General features: G+C 36.7%; 1 protein-coding gene and 1 long non-coding RNA gene across 4 annotated transcripts in view; one reads left to right on the forward strand and one right to left on the reverse strand.

Annotated features, from left to right (window-relative positions):
* The window catches only part of LOC120530322, a 44,713-nt gene extending 42,644 nt beyond the window's left edge, over positions 1 to 2,069 (reverse strand). For both annotated transcript variants that reach the window (XR_005633947.1, XR_005633946.1), the window contains exon 1: positions 45 to 2,069. This is a non-coding gene — a long non-coding RNA (uncharacterized LOC120530322). The remainder of the gene's footprint in view (positions 1 to 44) is intronic.
* mib1 (MIB E3 ubiquitin protein ligase 1) overlaps positions 1 to 14,021 on the forward strand; it is a 208,232-nt gene that overhangs the window by 82,794 nt on the left and 111,417 nt on the right. The gene's annotated exons all lie outside the window — the stretch shown is intronic.

The raw sequence follows: 14,021 nt of genomic DNA on the forward strand, positions 1-14,021 counted from the left end.
TGGCAGTTCTGCAATGCCCCCCACCCCACTCCGCTACTACTCACCAGAATAAAACTAGGCTTGTATCTTGTGTATGAAACATTTTTCAATCCGTTTTGCTGTGTCTTTGCTGTTGACCTCATGTGTCCTCCAGAGAGCTAGAGAAAAAAAAAAAAGTGATTTATTATTTTTTTTTTTTCTTCTTCATGAGTTAGGGTGATCATCCTACTCCTTTATTTCCATTGCTGTGGCTTGAGGGCTTGGCCAAAAATGTCTAAGATCCCCCCTTGTATTATTCTGCTGGCCTTTCCTGTTCCCATCGCTTTTAGTGTCTTACTCAGCCTTTGTCCTTTGCAAACTTGATTGCAGCATCCAGGGAATAGGGGAGTTCCTGAAGCCAAATGGCTTCATCAAAACAGAGTCTGCCTTTACTTTTATTTCTCTCTCTCTCTCTCTCTGTCTCTCTAACCCTCCCTCCCCAACGCCTTTCATCTACCTCTTGGTGTATAGCCTGTGGTTTTAACCACTTCCCCAACGAGGTGTTAAAATGGGAGCTGATGTTTGAAAAAATAGGGCGATCCAACTGGAACAGGAATCTTTTGTGAGCAGGATTTAGGCTATAGGCAGGCCAGAGGTCACATGCAAGAGCTAATGCTCATTCAGCAATTCTGGATTTGTGTGCCACCCCCTTAGTTTTTTTTTTTTGTTGCTTCTGTAAAGTGCCCCCATCCCCCCCTGCCACTCACCTGCTTCTGTTTATTTCAAGGCCACTGGTTTATTCCAGGCTGAACTGATCAATACCCATTTACATAGAAATGTGAAATGTTCAGCAGGTTGCTAATGAATTTTTACCCTCTCCTCACATTCCACAAGTAAATACAGCATTGGAGGCTTTGAAGTGACCTGCAGCCTTTTAGAACTTAAAATATCCATCAAATGTGCTCCCCTTCAAAACACAGCAAAGACTTGCACTTTTTTTTACTGAAGGTAGTTGGAAAGTGCCTGTCTTGTATCATAGGGATTTTTTTCAAGGTGAAATAAATGTCTGAATTGACAGACAAAGGAGTTAAGCTGTATGGTGGTGGTTATTTTTTTTTTTCTAAATAATGGGATGTAACTGTGTTTTTTGAGGGGTGGGTGTTTTCTTGCATTTGTCAGAAGAATGACATCCTGTGTAGGAAATTTCACAGTCTGCTGCTGGGAAAGGGGAGTGCAGGGTGAGTAAAATTCCTGCAGCTCATGATAAAAAGCTGGTGCAGCTGATCATGAACAAATCAGAGGATAGCAGTAGAATTACACAGCGGCACCGGGAGAAACAGCAATGCAGCATTATGACTACAGCATGCAGACTGTGGAGGAGAAATGGGTTAGTGTCCTGAATGCCTTGGGTGAATGCTGTGACATACATACATGCATGCATAATTCTACTCGGCTGTTTCATTAAGAAAAAAAATAGCACCAGTTCTTCTCCTAGTCATTGTGGAAAAGAAATTTTAAAGGCAGGCGAATACTCATCATCAGAATTAAACTGATGTTAAATCTGGTAGTATTTGCCACTTGATAATAAGTGCCCCCAACCTGCCACCGCCCCCACAAACTACAGGAAGAAGGGAAACTCATTAGCTGCCTTGAATTGCTCTGTTCTTTACAGGGCATGCCGCACACTATAAAACCGCTATTCCGTGTCCCAAAATACCAGTTTTATAGTGCCCCATAAGCTGAAGATCAACTACTTGAAAGCTCCACAAGTGAAAGTCCACCAGGCTTTCCTACATAGTGAGTTACTGACAGCTAATGAGCTATACAACTGATCGCCGTGGCCCAGCTAAAGTAAACTGGGGGGTTAAAAATTCCAAAAGCAATTTTTTTTTCAATTAATCTCTGTGCCATCAAGTTCCTTTCTTACCTTGTATTTTTCCTCTTCATCCTTCACAAATGTACTGTTGCATTAACTTTTTTTCCATCTTTGTAAGAAAAAGCTTAAATGCTTCTAAATAAACCATGCAAAAACAAGCCATGCTTCTTATAGCTTTGGTATCTTTTCATAATCAATTCAAGAAAATGCTAGGTCCCTCCAAACATAAGAGTATGCATTACCTGTCCTGTTCGAGCCGAGCAGCCTTTTTTAGTTAAAGCAGATCTAATGACCTACAGAGAGAGGCATCTGCAGCAGCCATCGCATCCAGAGTGCACGCTACTCGCTGAATCAGCTCCTCTGAGCAGAAGAGGGGGGTGGGGGGTAGTGTGAGGGAGAAGCGATTCTGCCTTACCTTTTAGGTAGAAAAGAGGAAAAAAAAAAAAAAAGAGAGAGAGAGAGAGATTCCCACAAAAATTCAAACTGTCTTGCCTTTATGCCTGTTAGTATATTACTTTGCCATTCTATGTAAACTGCAGTTATTCAATGACCTTCTTTTTTTACATTTTTTTTTAAACTTCAGTTCCAGCCCTTTTTAAAAAAATTATTAAGCAACACCTTTGTTGTTGTCATCCTGATGGGTTTTTGCTGAGAGAAATATGTAGATTTCGTGGTGTGCACTGAATGAAAAGTATAATTCACAAGAACCAAAAAGTTGAGACACCCAGAAGGAAAAGAGGAAAAAAAAAAGAAAAAAAAAAGTTTTGCATTTCCACCACCTATTTTTTTTTTTTTTTTTAAATCTTCAAATGGAATAGCAGTCTCTTGATTTCCTTTCTTGCTTTTTGTAATTTTCTTGTTGTCCGGTGTTGCTTTTGTTGAAGATCATCTCAGATAGTTGAAGATGCAGCATCATGCATCCGCTTGAATGGAGTACTTTTTTAGCCTGCAGGGTCACGTCTAACAGGGGCAGGAGGTCATGGGGGGGATCCCACACATGACATAGAAAGAAAGAGAAAGAAGACAGAGGCTGGCTGGCTGGCATTTCACACTCAGAGGGCACAAGCAAAACTGTTAGAGCTTTATAGGCTGCTAGACATTTGAAACATGCACTTGCAGGCAGAACAACCTCTCCAGTGTCTCTCTACTCCCTGACCATATTTAGTCAACCATAGCAAAAAATAGTCTCTCAGCTGTCAATTGTCGATCCAGGAGCATAGGGGAGCCTCCATCCTTCTCTCCGCCTATTGATTGCTCGTCCTGCAGTGAGTCTTCGGTGCGGCTCCTGCCATTCGTCCAGCTATTTTTAGCACATCCAAATAAAGTGGTCTCTCATGTTTCCAGTTATATTTCCCTGGTATTTTTTCCCCTCCCATCTTAACACTGAGCTTGCGCTGCATATGGTTGAGCCCAATGCAGCTGACACTATACTTAGAAACACTGCGGAGCAGTGCAAGAGTGTGCGTGAGAGAGAGACTGACTGAGCGAGAGAGAGAGAGAGAGAGAGCGAGAGCGAGAGTGTGCAAGTCAAGTGAGTGAGCGAGTGGACAGGCAAGAGTCTGTAGGGGAATACGGAGTAATAAATATCCAGGTACTGCTGTAGAACGTTCTGCAACCTGATTTCTTGAGTGGCTGAAAGTGCAATGCCAGAAAACATAACAGATATGCAGTGGTCATCATAGGGACAGTCCAGAGGAAATGTAATCTGGTATAATTTGCCTGGTTAATATTTTAGTGGCCACCTGGCCTTCCTCTAATCTCCCTTTTTAATTTTATCAGCTGCTGTTATCCTAAAGAGAGTGTATTTTTTCAGTGTCAGCAATTTAGTCACATACGCTCTTGGGAATTTCCCACCAACCTCACCTTTTACTGCTTCAGGCTTGCTTTCATCTTTGGCTACCTTCTTGCACCATAACTCATTGTCGTTCTTAACTTTCAACACATTTAAAATGAGATTCCTGTTTAAAGCAAATTAATTTACATTTCTTTAGGATATGTACAGTATACATACATTTTACATTTGTGCATATGTCTATATACACATGCACACATACAGTGTATCTACTGTATATACACACAAACAAATATTAGCTGAGGTATATGTTCTTCATTTGGGCTACATGGTTTTGTGAATATTAAACATTTAAGTACTAATCATTTTATTGGCATTGTGTAGCGTACAGACAGTCGAATGAAAATGTGTGGGCAGACAGTTTGACCATGGTGGTAAAGTTTAAAAACTCACTGGAATAGTACACTGGACCTTGTTCCAGCACATTGTTCATCCATTCATACTGATTTCTATGGGTATGAAAATGAAGGATGTTAATTACCAAGTTTTTCATTGGATTCAGAAATGAGTGCTTACATTTTAGATGTTAGAATTTAATACATTGTTACAAGTCATAAGATGTGTGTTATAAACTCATTATGTGACTGTATAAAAAAAAACCTTTTAGTACAGTATCATTTTAGTACTTTTAGCCAACAAATCTTCCAGCGGTATGTGTCAGAAACACAACTGGGGTCCTTTATACCAACAGCAATACAGCTGCATAACACTTCACTGTGACAGCCAAGCCAGAAGATTTGTTTCTTTTAAATTTTCTCGTTTTTCACTCATACTGTGGTTTCAGACCATAGTGTGTGTGTGTGTGTGTGCGTGTGTGTATTTAAAGGGCTTCTAGAAAAAGCCAAAATTCCTCCTTGGGACAAATAAAGTTCTATCTTTATAGCATCCCTCACATCCTTCCAAATATTGCGGAAGTCTGTTCAGCCATCTTTGGTACTGCAGTAACAAACAGGCACACACACACACACATACACAGAAGCAGATGCCATATAAAATTAAATTTCAGATTATTTAATGAGACATTAGAAATTGTCATTTTGACATTTGACTTGACTACATAAATATAGTCTATGGAGGCTGAGTGTGCATACAGGTAAATATGTTCAACCTTGCACACTGATATCATTTACGGGTTTGAAACAACTGAAACATAGTTCATTTGAGAAAAATATGTAGTGTATCTTGTAATGCAGGTTCATGTTACTTGTTGGTTAGTTGCATTTTAAGCCATGTTAGTCCCACATATAAACTTTTCCCTTCATCCGCAAGCATTCCTTGTTAAGTGTGGCTCTTCGATAAACGGTTTTACCGCATCAACAGTATTTTGTGTTTTACTATTGCAGCCCAGTTTTTATAAATATCCTTCGAGACATTTTATGTAGCACAGTCGCAGAGGCTGACCATTTTAATTTTATATTAGACACACACAAATATGAGCTTCTGGGAATATACATAGTTAAAACAGTTTGTAATTTATCATCTTGAGTAGTACTTGTTCAACTGTAAGTAAACAAATATGTAATTTTTTTATAGTTCAATAAATATTTCAGTTAATTTATAGGAGTTTTACTTACATCATATTAGAGGTTGTCTAATCTAACAATAGCGCATCAGATTTTACCTTTTTTTCAGTATTATTATATTTTGTGAAAAGGGAGACTTGAAAATAAGCCATCATTAAATATTTTTATGACAAAATGTAATAGTACCTTTTGATTCTGTAATTTGTGGCACCCACTTAAACTGCAATTATTTGAAATAAATGTTCCCTGTAATAGTTGACTAGCCTCATGTTGCCTGGAAGGTATTCAGTCAGTGACAAAATTGTAGGCAGCAAATGTGATTCAACACAATGTGTGAAATAATACAATGTAAATAAAGCAATAATTTTATGTTTTTAGATATATAGTATTAAATACTGGTATATGAAAAGTTTCATAATTTTGTTTTAGAAAATTGCGCACTAAAATATTTCACTGCATTACTGAAAAAAATATTTTTTGGAATTTGAGAAATAAGATTTTTTTTTTTTTAGTTTTGCTAATATTTAAATTTATTTTATTAAATTAAATTATCCATGCATCCAGTATCAAAGCATTGTCATTGTCAGTCCAACTAATTTGGATGTCTTTGGACTGTGGGAGGAAACTGGAGCACCCGGAGGAAACCTATGTGTGATATGGGATTCATCCAGGACTTAAACAACTGTTTCCTTGTTGCGACGCAGCAGTGCTACTTCTGTACCACCATGTCCCTATCAAATCAAACAGTAAATCTTTATATTATATTTTTACTGGGGGGTTTGACCCCCCTCCGAATCCCCCCCACCCCCGATAGCTCACTTTGCATGGTAATGGTCCAAAGATGTATTCCGACATGGTCAAAACTCTGGCCCTGAGATTTATTTATAGTTAGAGCAAATGCTAAAACTGTTGGAAATTGTTGTCTATGCAACATGAGTGGTAATCTACTTGCTGAAGTATCACCAGTATCTAACATAATACGCTGAAGGAATACTGGTGCGTGATCACCAGTCATGATTTTGTCGGCAGTTTTACAATTTGTAAGCATGTGCTGTTATGTAGGCTTTATTTGACTGCTAACACACAACTGAACTACTACTTATCTTAGCAGAGCATATGTATATAAGGTGTTTTATTTGATGTATCCTTGTTAATTTGATTTTATTGACCTAAGAGCATTATTTTGTATGCTCCTAATGAAACGAAAAAAATGATATAAAGATGTATACTATATAACGTACTGTTTTGAACGTGAGCTTTGCATCAAATGTTGCACAATCTTTATATATTTATATATATATATATATATATATATATATCTATATATATATCTATATATATATCTATATATATATCTATATATATATATATATATATATATATATATATATATATATATATATATATCTATATATATATATCTATATATATATATATATCGGTATGTATGTATATATATATATATATTTATTTATATATTTATTTTTTTTTATTTTATTTATATTTATCGTATTTGTTTATCTCTCATGTGTGTCCAGTGTGACTAAGTCCAAGTGTGATTGGTCTTAACAAGGATGGTGCTTGCTGTTACTGGTTTCAATGTAGCTCTGAATCTGAATCAATGGGGAGTGCATGGTTCCTTTATAGTTTTATTTGCTTTTAATATGCATGATTTTCCTCACTTTGTACAAAGGAAAAAAATACTACTGTTTAGACTAAAAATAATCTGTTATATCTAAACTGCTATTGCCACCTCAGCACATGATCGGCATTTGATGGTAGTCTGACAAAAATGCGCCATCACTGATGTGCAGAGGAAAAACAGGCGCAGCGACAAATTTGCACAGGCAGTTAAGGGTCATTGTACTTTGAATTTTTAGTGTACACTGTCATAAGGTAATTTACATTGCAGATAAGACTACAGTAATTATAAAAGTAATTATTCGAATCAAAGTTTTTAATACATTGCAAATTTGCCATTTGCAGTGAAAAATGCACCACTGACAGATGCAAAGAGGAAATTCATGAACATCTTCCAGTATCAACAGAAAGTATATAAATCTAGCACAGCTTTAGTGTTAAACTCCAAAGAACGGTACAGTGGTGCTCGCTTTATATTATTTTTGCATGCTTTTAAAGTGATTTGCTCCCATGAAACGAGTTTCTTTCATTTTTGTTTAGCATACATTTACAATATAAACTATTAGAAAACAGTTGGGATTTGAAAAAAAATCAAATCAAATGTCCAGAAATGTAACCTCAGGAGAAAAAAATAAACTTGGGTCCTCTTCCAGGCAAGTTGGCAACAATTTCAGTTGATCCTGAACTTTTTAATTATTGCCCAAACTGTAGGTATGGGCATTTTCAAGCGTGTAGCTATTTTTTATAGCCATTCCATGATTTATGAAGGTCAGCACACTTTTCCCTCATTTGAATTGTGTGTTCACTTTAATCATTCATCAACATGGAAAAGAAAAGAGAAATTGTCCTTTTTTACAACCTAATATTTATACATCTGTGACACAGAACATCTTGGCTTACTGCTTCAAATTTCCTACACACTCTGATCAACTTCAACACAGGAAAAAAAGGTAAGATATGGATGGAAAAACACTTTAGTTGAATTTTGTGCATAAGACTTTCATGGGGTAGTAATAATCTTGGCATATGTTTTTGTTAAAAATAATTATTTCTTGATGATTATTTTCTGTTAGAATAAATGTACTTTAATTAAAGTTTGGATGTCTCTTTTTTTCAGTGTGAGATTAAGGTAATTTACCAAAAGGTAATTTTTTTTCCCCCAATTCTTTTTTACTCATTTTTACCAGGGGTGCCAATGATTGTAGAGGGGACTTTTTTTTGGGATTTTTCAATTTGCAGATAGTGGCAGCATTAAAAGGTGGAACAGAAAAAGAGAGATGACAGCAAATCACTGTGCTTAAAGGACAGGTACAAGTGCAAAATGAAAGAAGAGCGCTGCCTTGTCAGTGTCTCTACAACGTACATGATGAAGAGTTTTAAGCTGGCGTTGTGTTGTAAATGTATGAGGGTTCAGATGAGGTTAGCCCTACTGCAAGATAAGCACTCATAGCGTGAAAAACTAGCAAAATGAATTCTCTTCAGCTTGCCTGTCATTTTGCATATGAGACAATCCCATACGTGCACACAGCACTGAAATACTGTTTGGAGGTTTGCTTGCATCATTTACATACCTGTTGGGGTACTCTACGATCTCCATTTTTTCCCCACTCTCCAAATAAATTTTCAGTGGTTGTAAGATGGCCTGGTGCAGTTGAATATATCTACAGTAAGTGTGTAAGATGGTGTTCCGTCTAGGGATGGTTTCTCTTTTGATTTTGCTCATGCCTACTCTCAAAGAAAGATGAGAGGACACAGATGTTTATGCTTTTAATGTTAATTTACCCTGATTGTTCAGTGCTGAAATTGAAATAAAATTGACAGGTATATGTGATCCAAATAAACCTAAAGAACATAAGCGTTGACATGTCTTCCTCGTTTCCCAAATCACAAACACACGTATTGTGAACCCCAAGGAGCTTGCTGTTTATTTTTGTAACAGCTGTAAAAGGCCCCAACCTGCCCTGATGTCCACTATGAATAACATATGGTGTATTTGGTGTGTTATTACTTACATAATACATTTAGATGACTTGTCATGGCGCTTGTTTGGTGTCCTTTGTGAAATTCTGTGTTATCAAAGAGTTGTGTCCTTAGTAAATAGCACTTTTAGATGAAAATGGTGCTGTTATTTGCATGTTTTCAGTTAGGCTGGGGGGGTGTGGGGAGGGGGATACTTATTAGCAATGAATTGTTTTCTTTTTTTTAAGTTGTACTGCAAAAAAAAAAGCTTGCTTTTATAAAATGCAGGGTTTCCTAAGCATGAAATTTTTTCGTTATAATTTGTACCTTTATTTTAATTGAACCAAATTTTATTTTGTAAGTAATTCTGTGGGCCTCATTTCCGATTGTGGATAGACAAACCTTCAAATATTACTTTTACCACCATATGGGAACCTCAGAAAATGCACCTTAAAAGTACTTCATATGCTGCCCGTGTTATGGATGCTAACAATTACTAATTGCATCAAATCCCAATCTTTATAAATATACTGTTGCAATCAAAATGTGGTGTTCTGTCTACCAAACAGACTACATAACCCCAGATAAATTCAAGACAGTCATTCTGTGAACCTGGTGGGTGATGCCAGTTTAGCAACTCTCTTGCCACCCATGATAATTCACGGTCAAAAATACACCATCTCAGGACACGCACGGTCTCTAGACAGGTTATTTGTATTCTTACATAATATTCTGAAACACATTTAATCTAGCTTAGTATCAAGTGGGCCAAAGCCCAGGGTCATGCACACAGTCCGTTTAACTCAAGCCACACATCTTTGGGAATGTAGGAAGCAAACTGGATTACCTGCAGAAATCCAGTGTAAACACACTAGGCATGAATGTGAGTGTCCTAGGCCAGTGGTGTCCAAACCTTTTTCACTGTGGGCCACGTACAGATTTTTTTTTTCTCACTTCCTGTGTATTAAGCTAGCAAAATCAACCAAATATAGATAAATTATGCTTCATAATTGAATATGCTTAAAGAAAAAACAGCATCACAGCTCCCCATTAATGAGTTATCATTTATTGTATTACAAAGTGCTTTCATCACATGCAATCAAGTAAAAATCAAAAGCACAAACTTTATCTGACACTTGATGTTTTAAGTTAGCTGACAAATCTTCAGTTCGCTGCACACCTGCATTTCTGGACAAGCGCACATTGTTGAATTCCTGCATTTTCTCTGGGCACGTTATTCCTGTGACTTTAGTGAGGCACTGTTTTATGAAGTCACTATCTAAGAAAGGTTTACCGTGACGGGTAGTGAGTTGCACTACCTTGTAACTGGCTAATGTGGCATTTTCTTGTGTTTTGTTAGCACAGAAAAAAAATACTGTTGTTGAGCTAGCAGACTAGCTGCCATTTGCTTAACTTTCTGTTCTTGCTCGGCACCAATGTAGGACTTGTAGGTCGGATGTTTGGTTTCGTAATGTTGACGCACATTATACTCTCATCACTGCAATAATTTTATTGCAAATCAAATAGACTTGTAGGAAGAAATATGCAAACTTCTGCAGTCACTTTCTAATGTGCGTTTCTTTGGTTCTGCCATTTTTGGTCACCCGTAGCAAAATTGTTCTTTGGTTGCGCTTGTTTGTGAAAATGCTGCCATGATCAAGACAGCAGCTCCGCTTTGTGTTAAACCTTAGAAGTACAATACAGTTAAAAACAAGTTTCGTGTATGGGCCATATTTGATTATATTTTTAGAATTTGCTGCAGGCCACGGGCTGTAGTTTGGACACCCCTGTCCTAGGCAGTGGATTTGTGGGGCTGCAGTGCTAACCACTGCACCAATGTGCCATCCTGGATTTCTTTACAGTCATGACATTCCTGAAACTTTCATCTGGTAACTCTGTGCCTTTCTGTACATTGGTGTCTTTCCCTTTTGAAACTTGGTAGAAGGTTGCTGGTTGATTGCAAAAAGATTCTCATTTGTACATGAAGTGAAACTAAGTGATTGTATATCATGTTTGATTTCTTTAGTTGTATATGAAATGGACAAAACTTGTCCAGCATTCATGCCTGGGTGTACTGAGCTAAATCTGTCACCAGCATAAATTATGAAGAAGATTTTTGTCTACCTTTCTCACCCTATTACTTTTCTTCCAGAAGTCCAGATGTTTTATGTCTTAGCCAGGAGGCTGAAAATATCCCTTCTAGGTACTTCTGTTTTACAAATAAACATTTTGTAAAAATTGAAGTGCTATGAAACCTTACCAAAATAAAAAAAAAGTTGTTGTTTATGTTAATAGAAATAGCCTAACCAAAGGACATCCCCCTGCTTTCCCATTGTTTAAAAGTAATCCTTTTATTAAGGTGGATTCCTGTACTTGAAGTTACATATTTAAATAACCGTATAGGTAATTCCTGTCATCTATATCTGTATGTCTGTCTGGTTTTCATAAGAGAGCTACGTAACTGATTTAGATCAGGTTTTGTCCTATAATTTGCTCTGACATTCTGGTTGATTTTGTGACTTCTGTCTTTGCACTTTCAGTTCTCAGTTTATTTGTGCGAATCTGAGAGAGAAGCTGCGGGGCCCTCCTCACTCACACACCAGCCTCCTTTCGAGTTGGTCTACCTCTCGCCATTTGTTGTAACGTACCTTGCCTTCACTTAGCTAGCGACACCTGTTTGTTCAACAGACATTATCATCTACAGATTGTTAAGGAGTAACATTTGACGTTTTTGAGAGAGAGAGAGATCAGAGCTACAGTATGTGTGTTTTAGAGGGTAGCTGCTAATTGCCAGAGATATCACGACCACGTGCTTCTCCTGTCAGAGCTGAGCATGATCAGATATAGTGCCAATGTTTGATTTTGGAGAGTATCTACTTTTCGCTTGGCCAGAATTACATTTTTTTTTTTTTTGTTGATTTTTGAAGTTTGCCCTATTTTACTACCATGTGGGCGGAGCCATAGGGGACAGCTAGTTTAGAATATACTGAAATTAGGTAAAGATTGGAATAAAGCTGCACATATACGGAAAAGAAACTGTGTGATACAATGTGTTTTGGTCTCTTAAATAAACTTTAGACAAGGCAACAAGTACAACTTGAGCTAAATGTTGTTCAATGCCAAAATGTTTCCTTGATGCATTACGAGTGAGGGATGGACATTTAGTTATGTGACATTGCATGAAAAGTTTTGTTTTTGTACTTTATTCTTTTGCAAAGCATTTAATGTCTTGATAAAAATACAAAACCCAAACTTTATTGATATTTTTAGGCAGTGGGAAAGTATTTTGAATAATGTAGGTTGAGGCTGTCAGTCATGTAATACAGCTGACATATACAGTACATATTTATGCCATTATGCTTGTAACAAACTCATACTAGGTTGTTCAGTCAGCCTTTAATGCATTGTCCACTTAACAGATGCCTGGAGTTTGAAAGGAAAAAGTTATCAAAGGAAAGTTGCTGAGTGACATGCTCTGCATGCTGTGGGCATACTTGTGTTATGCGTGCTATGCTCAAAGCTCAGCTACTTATAGGCTTTTGAATACTTCTTCATAAAACCTAAATTTAATTAGTCCCTAGAGTGTGTGTGCTTCTGAAGTTATCAAAAGCAAAATTGTGATGTATGTTCAGCCATTCAGAATCTATTATTTGAAAGCTTATGCATTTCTAACCATACATTCGTTGAGTACTGAACTTTCAATAAATTGTTTCATTGATTGTATAGATGTCCTGCTATAGGATGTTCCAACAATTACTTAATCTGTGGGCTCACATACTTTTTCCTTCTTTGAAGATGATTACTTAAGCAAAACATTAAATACAATTATGATGATGAACATTTTTATGTGTAGTTGTTGTATATTCAAACTCTCTTCGTTATTGTAAAGTTGAATTTGAGATTACTTTTCAGGAGTCTTACCTACATGCGGACTTCTTAAAATAAAGGGTATTTGCAAATGTCTGGTTATTCCAAGTCAGGTCAGGGGCAGGTCAGGTTGGGGAGCATGCACTGGCATAGCGCATTTTTGCACCCATCACATGATAAAGCAGCTCGGGATCCTGTGCTACCAGTTGAAAACTAAGCAATCAATGTACAGTAGACCTTAGTATTAACGTTTATAATGCACCATCTATTTGAATGTATTTTGTAATATCAGCGGGTTAGAAAATGGATGGATGGATGTTATTTTCATTACAAAACGCATTGCGTTTCTTATTCCAACATATGGTGCATAACAAATATTAACACTATTTTATGAATCCCGTATCAGATTGCTTATAACAGAGACATAGACACACACATACATTTGTCCTTTTATTAAGGTGGATGCACAGTGGATTCAGAAAGTATTCAAACCCCATCACTTTTGGCAGTTTATTGTGTTGTAGGTTTAAATTTAAATTGATACGTTTTCCATTTTTGCCCACTTAGTAGTCCATAATGACTAAGTGAAAACATGTTTTCAGAAAAGTTTGCAGGTTCGAAACTTCTTCCACTTCAAAAATATCGATGTCTTGGTTTGGAACACTCAGAACATGTGTTATACTCTTGTCCTGAGCTGTGCTTCACCATAATTTTATTGTGGTGGTCCACAGAAGATTCAGTTGACTTTATGGCTTGGTTTTTTGTTCTTACATGCAGTGTGAATTGTGGGACGTTTTATACACGTGTGTGCCTTTCTTTTTTTTTTTTTAATTTTTATTTATTAATTTTATTACAATCAATACATAGCAATCAAGTTTTTACAAAAAAAAGAATTATGCTAAGAACAGATCGATCCCCACCCTTGAGAGAGAGAGAGCAAGCCAAACGGTGTAAAATTTAAGGCTTGTAAAAATACCTAAATTAATAAATTCTCTGTGCTTTATAAACTTATTTTAAAATATTACTGATTAGATCCTGCCATGTTTTGAAAAAAGTCTGCACAGATCCTCTAACTGAGTATTTGATTTTTTCCAATTTTAAATAATATAACACATCGTGTGTGCCTTTCTAAAGTATGTCCAGCAAATTCAGTTTGTCACAGGTCGACTCCAGTCAACTTCTAGACCCATTGCAAGGACAATTCAAGAAAACAGGATGCACCGGACCACAACTTGGAGTGCCACAGCAAAGGGTCTGAATTTTTATATAAATGAGAAATTACAGTTTTTGAGTTTTAATAACTTTACAAACTGTCCTCAAAGCACATCTTCACTTTGTCATTATG

The sequence above is a fragment of the Polypterus senegalus genome, chromosome 5 (genome assembly GCF_016835505.1).
Source record: "Polypterus senegalus isolate Bchr_013 chromosome 5, ASM1683550v1, whole genome shotgun sequence".
In the NCBI taxonomy this organism is placed as follows: Eukaryota; Metazoa; Chordata; class Cladistia; order Polypteriformes; family Polypteridae; genus Polypterus; species Polypterus senegalus.